The 23,017-nt window shown below is 29.6% G+C and overlaps 1 protein-coding gene across 2 annotated transcripts in view; it reads right to left on the bottom strand.

Annotated features, from left to right (window-relative positions):
• LOC107437002 (latrophilin Cirl) overlaps positions 1–11,373 on the bottom strand; it is a 271,860-nt gene extending 260,487 nt beyond the window's left edge. For both annotated transcript variants that reach the window (XM_087157642.1, XM_087157643.1), the window contains exon 1: positions 11,236–11,373. The gene's annotated coding sequence lies outside the window, so the exon portion shown is untranslated. The remainder of the gene's footprint in view (positions 1–11,235) is intronic.
• Positions 11,374–23,017: the final 11,644 nt, after the last annotated feature.

Genomic DNA, 23,017 nt, shown 5'->3' with positions numbered 1-23,017 from the left:
TGCTGTTTAAAAATGGCATTAGTTTATTTGGAGCTGGAAGAATGAGGTTGCGTCTTGAAGCCATTGTTGACGCAAAGTGTTAATTACCATATTGAAACACAACTTAAATTTTTGCAGTGACGGGAAAAACTCTCTCTAGGGACAAAATATAGTTCATTTATATTATGATTTTATTTCCTAGTGCCATTTATAAGGGTAATAGTGTCCTTTTCAGACGGAAGATCATTTTGGATTTGACGTTGGAAATAAATAAAAGGTAAATGCAATTTTGCTGTTTAAAAATGGCATTAGTTTATTTGGAGCTGGAAGAATGAGGTTGCGTCTTGAAGCCATTGTTGACGCAAAGTGTTAATTACCATATTGAAACACAACTTAAATTTTTGCAGTGACGGGAAAAACTCTCTCTAGGGACAAAATATAGTTCATTTATATTATGATTTTATTTCCTAGTGCCATTTATAAGGGTAATAGTGTCCTTTTCAGACGGAAGATCATTTTGGATTTGACGTTGGAAATAAATAAAAGGTAAATGCAATTTTGCTGTTTAAAAATGGCATTAGTTTATTTGGAGCTGGAAGAATGAGGTTGCGTCTTGAAGCCATTGTTGACGCAAAGTGTTAATTACCATATTGAAACACAACTTAAATTTTTGCAGTGACGGGAAAAACTCTCTCTAGGGACAAAATATAGTTCATTTATATTATGATTTTATTTCCTAGTGCCATTTATAAGGGTAATAGTGTCCTTTTCAGACGGAAGATCATTTTGGATTTGACGTTGGAAATAAATAAAAGGTAAATGCAATTTTGCTGTTTAAAAATGGCATTAGTTTATTTGGAGCTGGAAGAATGAGGTTGCGTCTTGAAGCCATTGTTGACGCAAAGTGTTAATTACCATATTGAAACACAACTTAAATTTTTGCAGTGACGGGAAAAACTCTCGCTAGTTTTACTTTGCGGTATATCTACCATTATGCTTGAAATAAAATAAGAGTAGTTATTTGCATATAATTTAAAAAATAATGTTAGCCTTAATTTTAATAAAACTATTTCTATAGTAAGAAAGTACATAACACCATATTTTCTTTATCAAAAGGGAAGAAGTTGAGAAATATTGAATTATTAGCTTTGATAACTTTAAATAAAATTTGAAAAGGAGTTTTTCAGACTAAAAACTAACATAAAACTCGAAATTATTGTATCTTTCTTCAAATATGATTGTTGCTTCCATTGCGTAAGATTTGATTTTAATACATGCTGCAATAAATTTTGGAAAAGGATATTTTGCTAAACTGGAGAAGTGTTAAAAAAACATGTTTTCTAATTGCAATTTTCCTTTGTGAGAAAGAAGATGGCGGAGCCCAAAGTATAAAAACTAAGCGCTTCATATTATTCCATAGCAAATAAAAATTTCCGCTTCAAACCAAGTTGCTTCATTCCAAATAATTCTCCTCAATAAAACCCTCATATTTCGTAGCAAAAAAGTGAGCATAATTTTCATCAAAAACATTAAAAAAATAAATCCGTGATAGGGACCAGAAACCCCTGGGTGGTTACAGTTGGTCAAATATTCAGGATATTAAACGGCAGGTTGTGTTCTAAAATGTAAAAAAAAAAAAAAAAAAAAAAAAAGGAAAAAAATGCATATTAAGTATGACATCAATTTTGAGGAAAATCAAACGATTATAGAAGCTAATCCAATAATAAAGATGAAACTTTTTTGTTCTGAATTATTTCTCACAATTTGTTAAAGAAGATAATACATTTCTATCGTATACCTTTCTCTTTGTTCGAAAGGTACCTGAGCAGATGTCTGCAAAAATTTATGACGATAAAAGAAAGGAAAAATGAAAATAAAAAGATGAAAGTCTGTGAAGAGTAGAAAAATTCTATAGCAGGGGCTACAATCATAAAGCATACAAGTGGAGTTATTCTTTTTATATATTTTCTTTCATGATCGTTTGGCAGCTGACTTGATTGCCACCGCCGCGAAAAGTTTTCGGAGAAACGATTTGAACCTACTAAAATGTTCATCGAAGAATTTCGATGGAATATTATAAATCAAAAAACAAAACGTGAATTCTTTTTTTTATTATTATATTTCTTCCATTTTTAGATACATACAACTGTCTTATTATTTGTATATTTTTTTTCTTACCTCAAGTCTTTTGTATTCAGCTACGGTCAGAGTTAAAAAATGTATAAGCGCTTTTTTTACTTTTAATTTTATCGTCTGCGTTACGCTTTACTTTTTATTCCTTTTGTTAAACGTCGTGGGAGATGAATTATGAAACGGTAAATTACTCGTCTGCTAGATGAAATGTAATGAAGTTGAACTCGACAAAAAAGTTCAAAGCAATTAAACGTTTTTCTGGCTTTGTTGTACGTTCTAAAATAGAAGCAGTTGAATAAAGTTCATTTTGTTCGATCCAATAATAAATCTTATTTTTAAAAACAACTACTCTGGTGCAATAATTTTTCTGAGGGAAAACTTGCCTTTTATTCTGTTCGAAACTAGCCCATATATATAGTTACTTCATTTTATTCTGAAATCGAAGTAATTAAATAAATTGATTTAAAGAACATACTTGGGTAGGGCTGAAAAAGAAGTCGAGAAAGGTAATAAATTGTTGATATTTCTAAATCATTTTTTTTTCTTTCTTTTCATTACCTGAAATTTCGTTATCGATGTTTCGAAATTAATCGAAAAAGCATCAATTTTTGTAGTTAAATTTAAAAGTAGTTTACTCAAGTTCAAATGTTTCATTAATTTTTTCAGTTTTATAGTCACGTTTTATAGTTGCCAGTGTAAAAATATTAACATTTTAAACGAAGTATGATTGCATTATAATGAAATTCAATCGCGACTGAGTTTGTGCTGAAATCTAACACAATATATTTTCGTAATTTATTTGTTTCATGTAGTCTTATATATGCAACTGTAGCGTAGGCACTATTTTATTTCAAATAAAAAATTAGCTAATTTCATAAAATTATTTTTTGACAAAATCTACGTCAAAGTTGACAGTTTAGCATTCATATGTACATTCTTAACATTAATAATTTAAATATCATCCACATATTTACTAACATTAATAATTTAACATTCATGTATATTAATACAAAACACAGCGTCCAAACGATCTTAGTTAATGAATTCAAACAAAGTCGAACCTCACCGTGTTCTGAAATTCCTCCTTGTTGCTGCTTTGACCATATTTAGATATTTAATTGGACAGGAATGTCTTAATGAATAGTTGCTTCAATTTGATTAATTAACCTGAAGGGTTTTTTTTGTGTGCAATTTCAGGTAATTCGTCTCATTTGGACGAGTGTTTAGCATTAAGAGACTAAGACTTTATTGTTAAAAAATATTTGGAGAGCACGTTACCTAATGGTCCATGGCCTTCGTTTACAAATAGATTTTTGAACAACATTTAGTTTTGAACAATTTACCTTTAAATGTATTAAGTCTCTCAAAAGTCAGCTTTTGCCTGTTTAAAAACAAAAATAAATGTAAAATTATAAACAAAATTAAATTACGCCGCCAAAATTACTAACCGCATAAGTTTATTGGTTTAAATTTTTAAGAAAGAAACTAATAAAAATTCTAAAAGCTATTAAGGGCTAATAAAGCCAAACCTATATTTCCCATCTTTTTCAAAGGTATTGTTGTTGTCAAATATTTATCAAAAGTTTATTAAGAACTAAAAAAAAAAAAAACACCCAGAAATCGAAAACCAAAAAATTTCAAATCCAAGAGGGCTTTTAAGTCTAGGTTTAGATTCTTAAAAAAAATTATTATATACTTTGCGCACAGCTGTATACGAAATTTCTAAAGTAAGTGAAAGTTTTTTTTTTTTTTTTTGCATTAAAAAAACTATTTTAGTTTTGTTTAAAAACTCTTTTTAAAGCTTTTCTTGATGTGTGCATTCAGCGATAAAATGTTCTCTGGAACTCTTGCCTCTTCAGTACGAAGAAGAGGAAGGAGAAAAAAAAGCAATCGCCGATGCATCTTTGACAGATATATATTCAAGTCTGATAACTTGGTGAGAAAGTTCCTCTCCAAAGCCTTCGCCATTTTGGAAAGAAGGAAGAAAAAAAATATGACCAACCTACCATCTTTTAATGTTTTCTCCCAAATCTTCCTTTTGCCTCTAAATCTTCCTTAATAAACGGGAAAACATAGCACTCCAGCTTCCCCCATCTGTGAAAATGAAAAAATAAAAAGTGTCTCTTCCAAGAAAAAGGAAAAAAAAAAGTGGGAATCTTCAGAGAGGAGGAAAACACGGAATCGTTGTCAGGCCCAATGTTCGGAACTCGGGCAAAAATTGTTATTTATGATGGCAACTTTTCCAAGCTGATTCGTCGAAAAGGAGTTATAAAGCTGCAAGACACCCTCAAGCGTATAAAAAGAAGCGAAAAATCTCTTCCTTCAATAAGGTATGGGAAGAGTATGAAAATATATCTATAGAATCGGGAGAGATAGGTATAAAAAACGGATAAATCCTTTTCCAGTCCACCATAAAATGAGCTAGATTTTTTTTCCTTCTTTTTTAGCCGGTACAGCGCGACATGCGTTCTTGGCATTCCTGGCTGTTCGATTTCTGATCAACCCTGCACACTTGGCCAAGGGAAAAATGTGAGCGTTTCATTTCCTTCTAAGAAATCTCTTTTCCATTGGGGGATATAAGAATTCAGCTATTTTGGACAGAAAAAAAAATATATGAAAGAGTCACTCCCCCTCAACTTGAAACGCACTTTAATCGGAATGGTTTATCCTGTTTCTCTGTAATTTGATTTGATATGTTCGCTGTCTTTTATTAAATGATTTTCGCTATTGCTGGGATCAGTCAAAAAAGTCCTTGAGACAACTTAGGAAGTTGGAATCCGCCTATTATACCCTTTTCTTCCTTTTTCTGTAATTTTTCGAATTTTCATTTTGATCAGAAAACAAATCGAAATTGCTTGATAAAGATTTATACAAGTAAATTACTATTTACAGGAGATCTACCGCCATTTTAAAATTTAAAGCTTAGAGAACAGTGAGTAAACCAAGAAAACCTAGAGTAACCTGGAGTAAACCTAAAGTAAACAATAAAGTTTCAAATGCTGACAAAATGCTTTTGAAATGCAAACAAATTATTGCAGAATAATTTCCCCACTGAGTGGTGATCTATCGATTTTAAAATTTAGAGAAAAATGAGTTCAAGTAAACCTAGAGTCAACCATGAAGTTTCAAATCCAGAAAAATTTTTCTCAAAATATCAAAATGCAAATAAATTATTGCAGGAAATCTTCCCCATTGAGTGTAGATCTACTATCGATTTTAAAATTTAGAGAAAAATGAGTTCAAGTAAACCTAGAGTTAACCATGAAGTTTCAAACCCAGAAAAAATCTTTTCAAAATGCAAATAAATTATTGTAGGAAATTTTCCCCACTGAGTGTAGATCTACTATCGATTTTAAAATTTAGAGAAAAATGAGTTCAAGTAAACCTAGACTCAACCATGAAGCTTCAAATCCAGAAAATTTTTTCTCAAAATATCAAAATGCAAATAAATTATTGCAGGAAATCTTCCCCATTGAGTGTAGATCTACTATCGATTTTAAAATTTAGAGAAAAATGAGTTCAAGTAAACCTAGAGTTAACCATGAAGTTTCAAACCCAGAAAAAAATCTTTTCAAAATGCAAATAAATTATTGCAGGAAATTTTCCCCACTGAGTGTAGATCTACTGTCGATTTTAAAATTTAGAGAAAAATGAGTTCAAGTAAACCTAGAGTCAACCATAAAGTTTCAAACCCAGAAAAAATTTTCTCAAAATATCAAAATGCAAATAAATTATTGCAGGAAATCTTCCCCATTGAGTGTAGATCTACTATCGATTTTAAACTTTAGAGAAAAATGAGTTCAGGTAAAACTAGAATAAAACCCACGAAGTTTCAAACACAGAAAAACGTAGTTCAAAATAAACGTAGAGAATGCTGGCTAAAAGCTAAACTTGACCTAACAATCATGAGTAATTGTTGCTAACTCACAGATGTTATAAGAAATAGCATATAAAAAGCATCATGTTATGAAACTACAGGGTCTTCGAAAAACATAGTTTGGAACTACTTGGAATTTCGTCAGTTTCCGGATTTTTTAACTAAGTACATAATAATGTACATAATAATAGAAATAAATATCGATATTTCTTGTTCATGTAAAAATATACCAGACTTCTTTACTAAAGAAGTACATACTCCCATTTGTTTTCGTTTGAAATCATTGAATTTGGTCAAGAAAACTTATCTCAACCCTCCCTCAATGTGACACACGGTATCAAAATTTAAAAATGAGTGTAAAAGTTTAAAATTGGGAAACCCTCTTATTTTTGATATTTTTCATATTCTTAAAGAAAACAAGGAAAAAGTGAAATAAAAATTAGATTTTTTAATAAAAAAATAAAATATTGGGAAATGGAAAATTTTATATACAAGGTACAGTGCACAATTCAAGGAGCACGCAACCTCATCTTTGACGAATAATCAGCTGAATTCTTTTTGACTTTCAAGTCCTACTATGCAAAACAAACTTCTTTTTTTTAAACAAATAATTAGTCTACTTCTGAATCTGCTTAAATTTTATTTTTCACCACTTTGTCATTCATTTATCCTACATTATTCGGAAGATGGTGAATTTACTAAGAACAACATTTTGGAAGAATCGTGAATATTAAATTCCCCGATACATTTGTATATTATATTTTTTTGTGATTTCTATATGTTATAAGTTCTACTAAACAAATCAAACTCATTTTCAACAAATAATTCATTTAATTTTGAATTCTTCTCATTGTCAACCATTTATCCATTTATCTTATATTACTCGAAAGATGATGAATTAAATTTGCAGAACAATATTGTGGTGTTATAAATCGGGGATATAAAACTCTTCGGAAAATTTGTATGTTATATTTGCATCATTTCTACATGTTACAAGTTCTACTACATAAAGCAACCTTATTTCCTACAATTGATTAATTTAATTCCGAATTATTTTTATTTTCAACCATTTAATCTTTTACCCCATATCATTCAAGAGATAATGAAATTATAAAACAATATCGTGACATTTTAAATCAGCGAAATAAAATCTCCCGACATATTTGTATCACTTCTTTATACTACAAGTTCTACTATACAAAGCAAGCTCCTCTTCAACAAATAATTACTTTTAATTCTAATTTCTTTCCATTTTTACAAGTTCTTACAAACAAATCAAACTCATCTTCTACTAATAAGTAATTTAATTCTGAATTCTTTTCATTTTGAACCATTTAGCCATTTACCCTATATTATTTGAAAAATGATGAATTTATAGAACAATATCATGGAGTTTCAAATCGGAGATATGAAGTCCCCGATATATTTATAGATTATATTCGTGTCATTTCTATTTATTACAAGTTTTACTATAACAAAGCAACTTCATTTTTGACAAATAAAATTATTTAATTCAGAATTCTTTTCATTTTTAAACATTTAACCATTTATCCCATGTTAAATAAGTTTCTGAATTTATAGAACAATATCGTGGAGTTTTAAATCAGGTGTATAAAGTTTTGTATACTATAGTGTCATTTCTATACATTACAAATTGTGCTTAACAAAGAAACCTCATTTTTAACAAATAAACATTTAATTCTGCATTCTTTTTCTTTTTAACTACTAAACCATTTACCCCATGTTATTTGAGAGTTAATGAATTTATTGAACAATAGTGTGGTGTTTTAAATCGAATATATTAAATCCCTGATAAATTTGGAAATTATATCTGCGTCATTTCTATATATTACAAGCTCTACTATAGACAGCAACCTCATTTTCAACAAATAATTAATTTAATTCTGAATTCTTTTTTTTCCTTTTCAACCATTAAGTCATTTACCTCATATTATTCGAACGATGATGAATTTACGTAAAGCATACTGTGGCAGGTATTTGCTCCAAAAATCCAAATCCAAAACGATGTTCGTGTAAAGTGGCCATTCTCTCTCAGTGGTATTCATTATATTCTGTGTGGAGGTCGAATGTAACATCGAACATGCAGAAGGGGATAGGGGTAGAGAATCTGGAAAGGTACTCATGGACTGAAATGGATTGGTTTGTTATAAATGATGTCTCATTACTCTCCTTCAACTATTGAAAATCGATGGATGGCTGATGATAATGAAGCAGGTTAAATCTTTTTTTATTCTGCTTTAAATCATTAACGAAAATTCGCGTTTTTTTAGAATATTGTAACTGAGGATAAAAATAGATATTAACCAATGATAGATAGATATTTGAATATTTTCAATTCGTATCATCTGCTGAAATCGATTTTAAAATAGTTTTGTAAAACAGATTAAGTGTGTAGCGACTTGTTATTTCAATACTTTATTTTTATTATTTTATTAAGTGTAATATTATTTCTATATTATTCTATGAATTTTGATGTTGAATAATGATTATTTATTTGCTTATTATTAGGTAATTTTTGACGTCATTATAGTAGAATTTCTAATTGTTGGTCATGTTATTAGACTGTAAAAAAAAAAAGCTATAGATTTGAATAACATGTAAAATAAGGCCGTAATGCATATTATGCAAAAGAAAAGTAGTATAATTACAAAAGAAAAGCTCTTCTAATAGTAAACATTTACTAATGAAAACACAATTGAGAAATTTAAATATCTACAAAAGATTTATCTTTTTCTCTGAAGTTTATTTTTGTTTTCTTTCTGTTTCTATTTCTCCGCGTTCTTTATTTACTTATTGTAAAAAGAAGGGAAAAAAACACATATTCTTGTTTGTAATTCAATTAACATGCTTAATTATTATTATTAAATGGGATATAAACAGTAAAAATATTTTATTCCTTTCTCATTGTAGGTAGTATAGAAACGAGGGGAAAAAGCAGCGAATAGATGAAGAAAGAATGAAAGGAAAAAACGAGAAATAAAGAAAAGGTTTGAGAATTGGTAAAAACACTGGAAAGAAAAGGTTTGAGAATTGGTAAAAGCACTGGAAAGAAAATGCGGTAATAAAGAAACGAAAGCAGGAAGTAACGCAGGAAGAGACAGTTGAAGATACGAGAGATGACAGACGCGCTAAAAGGAAGGATATAGCAAGAAAGCAATGAAAGAGGAGGGAACGAGCGTAGATATAAATGCTAGAAGAAAGGAAGACATCACGAAAAGAAGAAAAGAACAACGAGACAAAAGACAAGTGGATAAAAATGCTAGAAGAAAGGGATGAATAGTCGAAAAGCAACGATTGGAAGAGAAAAAAACGAACTAAGAAAAAAAGCTGAAAGAGAAAATAGACATGCTGAAAGAAAGGAATGAAGGAAGAAATGCAGTGAAGGGAAAAAAAGGAATAAAAGAAGAAATAAACCAGGAAAGAAAGCAGATAGAGAAATGACACACGCTAGGAAAAGGGAATAAAAGAAAAAGAAATGAAGAAACGTAGAAGAAGGGTGAGAAGCGAACAAGGAAATAAAGCAGAAGGAGAGAAGACACGCTGGAAAAAAGGAATATAGTAAGAAAGCAATGAAAGAGGAAGGAACGAGCTAAAATATAAACGTTTGAAGGAAGAAAGAGAACACGAAAAGAAGAAAGCACGAAAAGAAGAAAAGAGCAAAAAGACAAAAACAAGTGGATAAAAACGCTAGAAGAAAGGAATGAGTGGTCGAAAAGCGACGATTGGAAGAGGAAGAGAGGAAGAAGGGAAGAAACGAACAAACGTAGAAAACAGAAAGAGGGAATGGACATGCTAGAAAAAAGGAATGAAGGAAGAAATACAACGATGGAAAAGAGGAATAAAGAAGAAATGAACAAGGAAAGAAAGCAGATAGAGGGAAAAAAAAAAGGAATGATAGAAAAAAAAAATAAAGATAAAGTTGAAGAAAGGTAAGAAACGAGTATGGAAAGAAAGCAGAAAGAGAGAAGACTCGCTGGAAGAAAGGAATGAGGGAAATAAGCAACTTAGGAAAAAATAAATAAGGGGGAAGAAACGATAAAGGAAAGAAAACAGAATGGGAGAATGGACAAGCTAAAAGGAAGAAATTAGGATAGAAAAGCAACAAAGAAAAGAACTGTGTAGCGTATAAGACTTATACACATACAATGTTTACGTTCTGGGACTATGCATGTCAAACTGATTGTAAAAAACAGATCATCATGTATCATAAAACAAATGAAAAAGAGAAAGAATAAAAAAAAGCATGAAAATCCTCATGAATACAAAGATGATATAGACAGCAAATTCATTCATTATAATAGTTAATTAAAATATTAATGAATTTTAATTTTTATCAAAACAATAAAACTATTAAAAAAACAGAACAACTCAACAGAAGCGATAAGTCTATTGAAACACTACTTTGAATTCTGCTAAATCAACAATATCTTACCTTTTGATTATTATTTTTGTAACATTTTAAATTCTGGCCTTAAAATTTTGATAAATTAGAGTTTAACGCAAACAATCGTTAACACAAAGATTAATTCATTGTTTTACTGTCCAACAATTTTTGTACAAAAAATGGCAGTTCTTGTTAGTTCTTTTAACTATAAATGGTTGATTTTTTTTTAAAAAAACTTCAAAATCAGCGATATTCTTCATTCAAATTAATTAATATTATTTTGATCGTTACTGATAAGCAGATAGAGATTCTATATGTTTGACCGATACTAATAGTACGATACTGATACAATTATAAGATATTTGATCAATACTGATACTATATGGGAGACACTCTTTTGAAAAGTATGATTGAAAAATAAGATTAAAAATAAATGTTTATTGTTACTACAGACATCTAATGTACACGTGAGCCAGTAAAGGCTGGTCGTATTTGCAGAACTCAAGAACACGGTAATGTTATTTCAAGGAATAAAAATGTTGACAAATTTCCAAAATCTAGAAAGGAATCAAATATGGGATAATGTCACGATAGGGTCAAAATATATTAAATCCGCGGGTTTTTATTTGCTATAATCTTAAACAAATAATATACAAAATAAAATAAAAATTCGTAAATTACGATAATATCTCATACTAAGCAACGTGTCGCGTCGTATAATAGGAAGTAAAATGCCATTTAACAAGCTAAACTTGAGCTATCATAAATATTGTTCCGCCATACCTTTCAGTCAATATTATTACAAGTATGATGGTTAAGCAAAAACAGAATATCAACTCACATTTGGCTCAAAATAATGCGTATTCTTTTAAACACCATCCATGCTCACACTTCGGCCTATAGAAGGTTTCTTTCTTGTCACTGTTGTCTTCGCTCAACCTTTACGTGTATTTTAAATTGCTTTTTGAGACCACCATCAGAAAATAGGGAGGTTATATATTATGAACCATATCATATTAGGCAACTTTTCACTATATAAATGAATATAATTTTTTAATAAATGTAAGATTTTTATTAATTATCAATTCAGAGAAAACCTTGTTTCGAATTAATGCACCTCTAATGCATTTTACAATAATAATGAGTTAAAGAGTTCATAAATTCAGAAGAAAAAAAAATGCCATCCAATTAATGCCTTGTATTTTGCAATAATAATGATTTAAAGAGTTAATGTAAGGTTTTCCATGAATCGATTAAGTTAATACTTTTCAAATGTATTTTACAACAAAAATGAGTTATGCCAGATGATTCGGAAAATACAGTAATTATCAAAATATTTTAACTGAATTTATTGGAAAGATATTGCGGGGAAAAAAACTGTTTCGCATAATTTAAAACAGTAATAAAATCTCATAATTCTGTCGCTATTTTCAAGGAACTATTCAACAATAGGAAAAATATCTTTATGGCTAATGCAGAATTGATGAAAAGAAACCCAAAAAGATAAATGAACCCAATCTCCCCAGCAAATCCAAGTGAAGAATACTCCAACTCTAGTACCACTCCAAAGGCTTCACATACAGTTCGATTTCGATGCATAAAACGATACAAAAGAACCTTACAGCCCGAAACTCAAGATTAATATCACTAGGCGCTACTCCAAATAACATATCTTCTCAATCTTTATCCATCCTTCCACTCCGACTTTATTTATCTTTAACAGATATTCTATTTTTTCCTTATTTTTTTCTTAAAGAAAAATTTCAACCCATTTTCGTCGAACTTTCGTCCGTTCATTTCAATTTTTTCCCTTCAACCAAACGATAGAAGTCATAGATATGCTTTGGACTTCCAAAGTATTTCGGATAGTCGCCATTTTATTCTTTCTTATTTATCGTTTTCTCAAAAATGGCGCCCTGGTTCCCGAAAAAAGGCGGAGAAAAGACAAAATAAAAAAAAAATAAAAAAAAGGGAATGGAATAACAGATAAGAAAGAAGTATGGAATAACATACAGTCCGTGTTATTGTGTGATTGGATCATAAATAAAATGTCTGTAATGACATGGAAAAATTCCTTTCCATTGATTTTTTTTCCAACTAAAACTTTTGGGAAATAAAAAGATTTTTATCTTCAGGCAGTTCGATTTCAATAGTGAAGTATGGAAAAACGTTCTATTCACATTATTTTTAAATATATACTATAGGAAAAAGTTTAAAAGTTTTGAAAAACTAACAGCTTTTTACTTAATATCTAGAGAACAACTAATACAGAAAAACAAAACTGATATGATGATTGATGTAATACAATTTATTAAAGTCAAGCAGAATGAGATTTGCTGGGCACATTTGCCATCTTAACACAACTATCCCAATACATTAGACATTTGAACACAAGTTAATTGGTAGTAGAACTTGAGGACGTCCAAAACTTCGAAGGTGGGACTCCATTAATGCGGATTATAAAACAATCAAAGTATCAAACTGGCAAAACCTAGAAATATTCTGGAGAAGGGTCAAGGCCAAACCTGGGCTGTTGTGCCAATGATGGTCAACAGCTTTTGACGTAAACTTAAGGCATTCTTCTTTTGATAGGTAATTTTTTAAGTTTGAAAACAAATTTTGCACAATGATATCTAATAACTTCAAAAAAAGGGAAACAGCTGCTATATAGTGCGCAAGCAGATAATCATCTGACTAGAAAACCAGTCTAAGGCAGCCCATGCACAACTTTTTCGTTTCTCTTAACCCATGTAATGAAACTATATACTCTACAAAAATAAATTGAAAGAAATGTTATATTCCACAAGAAAAAAAAATTTGAAAGATGATGATTTCTGCATTGTAATTCTTCATAAATCTATCAATTCTTATGTCCCTTTCTGCTGACCCTACCAGTGGTCAGCGTCCGAGTTCCCATACTGTAGCGTCCACCATATATAGGAGGGGACAACCACAAATGATTTGAAATTTACAAATTTCGTGGTGGATTAAATTTTATTGATGGAATCAAAGTCGCCTAAGGTTACGCGCAAGCAACTTTTTTTAGCACCACGCGACCTAGCACGTGATTCCTCGCACGTGCTTTTGATCACAGACAAATTGTGGTAACTGCATTCAAATCGCCATGTGCTGAAGAATCTTCGGCGATTTAATCTTTCGGAATTTAAATTTAGAAATCAATTTAAATGCCAATCTTTAATGCTTATTTTTAGTTAGAACAAATTTAAAGGGAAGACCACCAAAGCCTTTTAACGTTAGTTTCTCAGTCTATAAGTTACAGTTGATACTCATTTCCCTTTCTTACTTATTTTCTTAAGGAGTTAATTAGCTCATGAACCCGATTCAATTTTTTATTCTTCTTGTTTTCCTTCTTTAGGTATACTACTTCACGAAACCGATTCAATTTCCGCTCATTTTTCCAACTTAAACTACTCCACGAACCCGAATCATTTTGTGTTCATTTTCCTTCTTTAGGTAAACTACTCCATGACCCTGATTTGCTCCTTTTCTAAGTTTCCTCTCCTATAAAATCCTGTTTAAAACACCGTTTTGATTACTTAAACATGTTATTTGTCGGGTTATTGAAAAAACAACGTAAATGATTCCCGATAGGGTTCTAGAAAAATGCCTTGACAATTATTTTCTTTTTCTTGGCTATCCTTTAACTATTTTTTTCCCTAAAATTTAAGAAAATAAATTTAAAAAAATTATTTATTTATTTTTGAAATATTATGCAAAAATGCCAAATATATAAAAATCTCAATTCTTTCTATTTCTATTGCATAGCAGGAATGTTATTAACATTTGTTGCAGTACAGCGCCCTTGAACTTTTCGCATTCAATCTAAATCCAATCCAGCTTCTTGCTCACAAGAAAAACTCAGGTACAGTGTAATTTGTTTAAAGGCGGATGAGAGAGATTTTTACTCATTTCTCCACCTTTTTAGCAAGTTCCTTTCGCTAAAATAGATCACAATGAACAAAAACTACTTCGCGCTTGCGCAGTTTGGGTCTAGTTGAGCAGATAGAAGAATGAAAAAGTTTGCAAAATCTCTCCAATTATGCCCGAAATTTTCCCTCTTCTGCCACAGGAAAATAAATTATTTTCCCACGACTACAAGAGATTCAATTTCTTTTGGTGTGTAATTTTATGCACGTGGTATTATTATATTTTTCAGAATCTTTATTTGGATTAGAGCTAATATATAAATATTAAAACAAAATATTATTGCACGTATTAAGTCGGAAAAAAAACGTACAACTTATTAACTTTAAAGCTTACGTTGAAAGTAGTTCGAGGAATACCAAGCATTTCCATCACCTTAAAAAGCCTTTAAAATTGCTTCATTTCTCTAAAAACCTGCCAAAAAAAATTTTTTTTTTTTCCTTACGTGATGGTAAAAAGACCTAGCGCGATTTTTCATTCGAAGGGGTTTCAATTTCTTTTCTTTTTTTTCTTCTTTTTTTCTTCTCACGCTTCTTTTCTTTAGTAAAGAGTAAGACCACGTCAGCTTCCCGTCTTGACGAGGCACAACGCCCTCTCGCGGTGATTGATAGCAAACTACAAAGCGCGCCAAAAGGTCTGATGCCAGATTCCCCTTTCACATTTTTAAAATGCTGAGTTACGCAGCATTTTTTTTTTTTTTTCACAAGCATTGCAGAAAATGAAAGAAGGAAAAAAAATAAACGTTCAAGTTCTACAGGCCAGATAAAAGTTTAAAAAGACAAGAATACGTACTTCAATCCCTTATCCCCCGTTATTTTCGTGAGTAGAAAATTTGATGAGAAGATTTCTTCCTATCTTTTATCGGCACCACGATAGCTTTTTTTTATGTATGGTTTCTGAGAATGACTTATTATATGATAAATTCTTGCATGTGAAATAAACAAATTATTAAATACCTCAAAAAAGGTTAAATTTAACTTAAAAAATAATATTTAGACTTCTTTGTTACGATGTAATTGCTTAAAAAGGATTTTAAAGGATCTACCTCCAGCAGGAGAAATTAATCTAATTTTAACTGTAAAATAAGTAAGATGTCGACGAAGATTAATAAAACATATATATATATATATATATATATATATATATATATATATATATATATATATATATATATATATATATATATATATATATATATATATATATATATATATATATATATATATATATATATATATATATATATATATATATGTATGTATGTTTAACAACAATCCCTGACGTCTGTAAGCTACTTGAACATAGTTGCAGGCAAGGTTCACCCATTCATGGCAACAGTTTTTCCTGCTGGGGATGGTGTTTACCAACAGGATAATGCCCCACCTCATAAGGATCGAATCGCCGAGGAACATTCCAGTGACTTTCAAGTCATGCCTTGGCCCCAAAATTCACCTTACCTTAATCTAATAGAGCATTTGTGGTCCTACTTGGAAAACCAAATTCGTGCTGCCACGCTACCACCTCGCAATGTGAGGGAATTGCAGGACCAGTTGGTGAGCGCTTGGTACCAGATACCTCAGACTACCTATCAGCACCTTGTGGAAGCAATGCCACGGCTGGTGCTAGCAGTTTTGAGGGCTAAAGGTGGTGCTGCATGTTATTAGCAGAGTGGTCATAATGTAATGGCTCTTCGGCGTATATATATATATATATATATATATATATATATATATATATATATATATATATATATATATATATATATATATATATATATATATATATATATATATATATATATATATATATATATATTAAAAACTATAAAAAAAATTTAAAAATCGCCAATTTGGCGACATTTTTCCAATTATCAAAATCACTGCCTTGTTTATGTTTACCAAATTATATTTACAATTTCCCCGTAAAGAATGATTTGATCGTTATTTTTCGAATGACTGAGAATTGAAAAAAGCTTTATATCATCAATGAATTTCAAACATTTTCACAGCTTATTAATTTTTTTTTAAAAAATCTCCATTTTGGGGACATTCTCCACCAGGATGAAAATTATCAAAATCACTGCTTTGTTCTCAGTTTTTGCAAATTTCTATGAGCCCAGATAATGCAACATTAAGTATTTAAAAGCTTTTTAAGTATTTGAAAATTAAGCTAGAAACGCTTTTAATTTCCACAAAATTGTGGCTTTTCTCCATATTGACGTTTTGCGCCATTTTCAGAAAAAGCATAGATAGCGCTAGCTTTTAGATAGGCTGAACTTGTCGTAACAGTCATGGGTAACTGTTGCAAACTTACAGAAGTTATGAAAATATCATATTATTCCCAAAAAAATATCATTTCATGTGACGACTAAGCCTTTGAAAAACAACCCTAAGTTATTACTATGCTTTCGCAATATATTACTTATTTTTTTTATAAAAAATTCTATCTCGCGGCTAGTATCATATCGTTTTAAAACATACAAATAACAGTAAGCTGAAATCTCTACAAGAAAAGATTGCGGCTATCAAGGAAAAAACACGGCCATAAAGATCGAGGGTGGCGTCAAGGATTGCACTTCGTAGAGATCATGAACAGGTAGGGGTGTATGGCTTTTTCTTTTGCGTTTTGAAATATTTATGGGGCACTTAAAAGCGACTGAGGAAAAGGTAAAGAGCTAAAATAAAGCAAGGAATTGGAAGTGCTTAACATGAGTGGCTGAATTTTGAGCAGAAATGAATTAAGTTCTGTTTCTCAACTGAAGTTGTTGCTTATGAACTTGATAAATGGGATTGACTAACAGAAAAGAAAAAAAGAAAAAAAGTACAATGCCATCTGCTGTGAATTAACTCCATTTTTAGACAAATAAAGTTTGAGACGCTTACAGAAAAATAAGTTTATTACGCTAGTAAGTTGGGATAAATAAAATATATGATACTAGCACTTATAGATAAATAAGTTTGTTTTTCCAGTACTAACAGACAGATAAGTAAAGCTTATCTCTCTAGTACCAGTCGACAGATAAATAAAATTTATCTCACTTATATTAACAGACAAAGTTTATTTTACTAGTACTAATATATAGATAGGTAAAGTTTCAATAGTACTAACTGACAGATGAAGTTTATCTCACTAGTACTAATACACAGATAAGAAAAGTTTATTTCTCTGGTGCTGACAGACAGATAAGTAAAGTTTATCTCATTAGTACTAATACACAGATAAGAAAAGTTTATCTCTCTGGTACTGTCAGACAGATAAGTAAAGCTTATCTCACTAGTTCCAATCGACAGATAAATAAAATTTATCTCACTTGTATTAACAGACGAAGTTTATTTCACTAGTAGTAATATATAGATAGGTAAAGTTTCAATAGTACTAACTGACAGATGAAGTTTATCTCACTAGTACTAATACACAGATAAGAAAAGTTTATCTCTCTGATACTGACAGACAGATAAGTAAAGTTTATCCCCCTTGTGCTAAACAAACAGGAAAGTAGAATTTATCTCGCTTGTACTAACAGGCAGATGAATAACTATCATTAATAACAGACAGTTTAGTAAAGTTTTTCTCACTAGTATTAACATTCATATAAGTAAAGTTTATTTTTCAGTACTGACAGATGGATAAGTGAAGTTTATTTTTCAGTACTGACAGATGGATAAGAAAGGCTTATTTCACGAGTATTAACAGACAGATAAGTAAAGTTTATCCCCATTGTGCTGAGCAAACAGGAAAGTGGAATTTATTTCACTTGTACTAACAGACAGATGTGTAACTAGGATTAATAACAGACAGTTTAGTAAAGTTTATCTCACTAGTATTAACATTCGTATAAGTAAAGTTTATTTTTCAGTACTGACAGTTGGATAAGTAAAGCTTATTTCATGAGTATTAACAGACAGATAAGTAAAGTTTATCCCCCTTGTGCTAAACAAACAGGAAAGTGGAATTTATCTCACTTGTACTAACAGACAGTTGAATAAGAGAGATAAGTAAAGTTTGTCCCACTAGTAATAACAGGTAGATGAATAACTAGTAGTACTACCAACAGAGAGAAAAGTAAAGTTTATCTCACCAGTAATAACATACAGTTAAGTAAAGTTTATCTCCTTAGTACTAACAGACAAATGAATAAGTGATACTACCAGCAGACAGATAAGTAAAGTTTATCTTCCAGTATTGACAGATAGATAGGTAAAGCTTATTTCCTGAGTATAACAGACAGATAAGTAAAATTTAACTCACTAGTACTAACAGACAGTAAAATTTAACTCACTAGTACTTACAGACAGAAAAGTAAAATCTATTTCACTTGTATAAGCAGACTGATAAGTAAAGTTTATTTCACTAGTACTAACAAACAGGTAAGTAAAATTTATCTCATTCGTACTAAAAGACAGATAAGCAAAGATCTCATCAGTACTGACAGACAGATAAGTAAAGTTTATTTTACAAATATTAGCAAACTAATCTGTTAAGTTTATCTCACTAGCCTTATAATAGAAAGATAATAAAGTTTATTATACCAATAACAGATAAATGAAATAAAAAAAATCTCTAGCAATTTTGTTAAATAATTTATTCCCTTGTGAAATAAAGGAAAGTTGTTTAATAAATTCGAATTTGAATAATTTGTATTTGTGAAGTTTTGCCTAATAATGGCTTCGCGTTCCGTTTTTCTAGTATTTAATTCATTATTTATTTTATACTTTTTCAAAATTATTATAATTTCATTTCGCAGCATTTATTTTGTAACTGAAATTTTTAAGACAAAAACTTTTTTTCAAATTATTTATACTTTGATATTTAAATTTACATAACAATTCAAAGCTATTGAATGTTTAATGCTTTGAATGTTCGTATAATATTTAAATAAATATTTCAATCTCTTTGGGAATTGAAGATAATTTTTATTTAACCTTATATATTCTACCATTATCCAATATTTTTTTAATTTTCAGATAACAAACAATCAAACCTCTGCTGTTTGCTGAACAATAAAAAAAATGTTTATTTAAATTTATATAATTTATTTTCGGTGTGCATGATTTAAATGGAAATTGTTTCTGCAAAGAGTGGAATACTTAATTATTTACTTTTCATCTCAATAAATACTTTGTTCAGTGTGTAATTAAAAATTAGAGATTCTGTTTTGTTATCTTTTATTTCTTATTATCTAATTTTCGCTCCAGTTACTTGTTTTTGAAACGTCTTTTGAATTAATGTGAAAGGAACAGTAAATTGTCTTAAACTATTGTGCAAAATTCAAATAAATTATATGACGCTGTTTATTCACGTATGCAGAATAATATAAAATTTTTTACACTTGTTGCAATTTGAATAAGAATCTTATTCAATTAATATTTTAAAATTTGATTAAAATTAGATTCTAGTTTATCGAACCATTTTACATGAATAATGTGAATTAAAATTTAAATATTAAAACACGCATTTTTATATTAGCAAGGAGTTTATGAATATTAAATGACTATATTCTAAGCAATTTTTCCGAATAATGTTGATTGCATACACTCCATTTTTTTCAAGTATCAAAACAATTGTTTCTGAGTAAAATAAATAGCCCACTGCGGAATCTGTAATTAAGAAATTTCAAACCAGTGTTAAAATAAATTAAATATTTATGCCGAGAATATTAATTTAAAATTAATGAAATTAAAATATAAAGGATGTTAATTAGATTAAAAAGCTGATTATTGTCTAACAAGATTTGAAAATTGATGGCCGTAACTAATAGATAGTTGAATAATAAATGAAAGTGGAATCTTTTTTTTTCGAATAAACCGTAAAAGAAAAATAGAATTTCTAATTAAAGTATAAAAAAGATTAATAAACACCACAAAAGAGTGAAAGAGATATAAGATAAGATTCATAAGAAACCTTGGAGCTGGTTAACTATATCGTTAAAATTTACTATTTTCTTTATATGGAGCTAAGTTGAAGCCTAATATCGTTCAAATCTACTGGAACATTTATATGGTGCTAAGTTGAACAATAATATCATTCAAATTTTCTGTCATCTTTATATGCTGTTATGTTGAAGCATAATATCGTTCAAATTTGTTGGCCTCTTTATATGGTGCTAAGTTGAACCACAATATCGTTCAAATTTGTTGGCCTCTTTATATGGTGCTAAGTTGAAGCATAATATCGTTCAATTTTACTGGAACATTTATATGGTGCTAAGTTGAACAATAATATCATTCAAATTTTCTGGCATTTTTATATGCTGTTATGTTGAAGCATAATATCGTTCAAATTTGTTGGCCTCTTTATATGGTGTTAAGTTGAACCACAATATCGTTCAAATTTGATGGTATTTTTATATGGAGCAATGTTGAACCACAATATCGTTCAAATTTTCTGGCATCTTATACCTTGCACAACGATCTAATATCTAATCATCAACATAACATCTAACGATCTTATACAACGATCTAATATCTTATAATCAACGTAATATCTAACGATATTTTGAAACATATTACCATTCAAATTTGCTGGTATCTTTATATGACTCCAAGTTGAATCACAATACCGTTCAAATTTGCTGGCATCTTATCATCAACATATTATCTTGTATAACGATCTTATCATCAGCATAATATCTAACGATATTATGTTGAAATATAATGTCATTCAACTATGCTGGTATCCTTCTATGATGCAGGGCTCGAAAAACCACCCGTCCTCGGCGGTCAAAAATTTCCCGCGGACAACGAATTTCTCGAATCCGACGTCCGCGCGGACGGCCATTTTCCCGTTAATGTTCGTGATACATTTTTGATTTTTGTTATTAGAATTGATGTTTTCTCTGTCCTGGAGTACTGCAGCGGTTGAAAGGGGCTTTCCAACCATGAACTTACACAAAAACACATTACGTACTGGTCTTAAACAATAAGTGTTAAACGCAATTATGAACATCTACCTAAATGAATAAACCTTTTCAGATTTCCGTGCAGAACCTCTGTAAATCATTGGCTTGATTGTGGAACTGGCAAAAGTCATTTTTGATTCATTTAAAAAATGCAATACCATCGGATAAATTGACATTCCAGATAACTTGACCTTTGTCATCTAAATTATTTCATAAAAGAAATACTAGGTTACTATTAGTAACCTAGTATTTCTTTTATTACTGTATAATGTAATCCTAGTAACTACTAATTCATTGTGCAATTCATATAAATGTTTGTAATAAATAAAAGAAAATTATATTTTTATTTATTTAGAAGATACGGGTTAGTTTCTAAGGAGGACGGGTAAAATTTCTGAGTTTTTTCGAGCCCCGCTATGATGCTATGTTAAAGCATAATATCGCTCGAATTTTCTATCATTTTTATATGATTGAACCATAATATCGTTTGTATTCAATTCAAAAAAATTTTAAAAAAGTTGATTGATACTTCAGGGTAAAAATTTAAAATTTTTAAATGTCAATTTATGTATATTTACAATCGTACAAAAATTTACTGTTCCACCATTATTTAGTTATTTTTATTTATAGTTAATTCTTTCGTACTTCCAATTGAATGATGATAATGTTTCTTAGGGCTTAGGGGACAAAGAACTTTTAAAATATTTTTCATAACTAAAATTAAAGATTTATTGAGAAGAAAAAAAAGAATTTATAAAATAAAAGTTAATTTGGGAAGTTCGAACGAAATAAATTAAATTAAGAATAAATTTAAGAAACTAAGATGAAATGTGAACAAAATTAGCTCATCGAGATTAAACTTATAGTAAAAATTATGAGTAATATGTAAATGAGATGAAAATTCAGCAGATAATATTTAGGTAATGGTAGAACTATTATTGAAACGTAAAAAATTCATAAACCAAAGTGTTTTAGAACTGAACTCGATTGGAAAATCGGAGTATTAAGAATATCTTATTTACGAAACGATGTCGAAACTGTCGACAACAATTGTATGGAATTTTTATTCCTATTTGGTAACTTCTTTTGGAAGCAAAAAGCATAAAGCCGATTACTTCAGATAACATTTAGGCAACAGTAGAATTATTACTGAAACGTAAAAAATTTATATAAAACAAAATGTTTGAGAAATTGGAGTATTTAGAATATCTTATTTCTTATACGATGTCGAAATTGTCGATAATAATTGTTTGTAATTTTTATTTCAATTTTGATAACTTCTTTGGAAGCAAAAAGCATAAAACCGATTATTTCAAATAACATTTAGATAACAGTAGAATTATTATTGAAACGTAAAAATTTTATCTAAAACAAAATGCATGAGAAATGAACTCAATTGAGAAATCGGAATATTTAGAATATCTTATTTCTTATACGATGTCGAAACTGTCGATAATAATTGTTTGTAATTTTTATTTCAATTTTGATAACTTCTTTGGATGCAAAAAGCATAAAACCGATTATTTCAAATAACATTTAGATAACAGTAGAATTATTATTGAAACGTAAAAATTTTATCTAAAACAAAATGCATGAGAAATGAACTCAATTGAGAAATCGGAATATTTAGAATATCTTATTTATACGATGTCGAAATTGTCGAATAATTGTTTGTAATTTTTATTTCGATTTTGCTAACTTCTTTGGATGCAAAAAGCATAAAACCGATTATTTCAGATAACATTTAGATAACAGTAGAATTATTATTGAAACGTAAAAA

Source organism: Parasteatoda tepidariorum, chromosome 2, assembly GCF_982258835.1.
Source record: "Parasteatoda tepidariorum strain Cologne lab strain chromosome 2, Ptep-v5.0, whole genome shotgun sequence".
Taxonomy (NCBI): Eukaryota; Metazoa; Arthropoda; class Arachnida; order Araneae; family Theridiidae; genus Parasteatoda; species Parasteatoda tepidariorum.
This window is presented reverse-complemented; position numbering and strand designations above follow the sequence as displayed.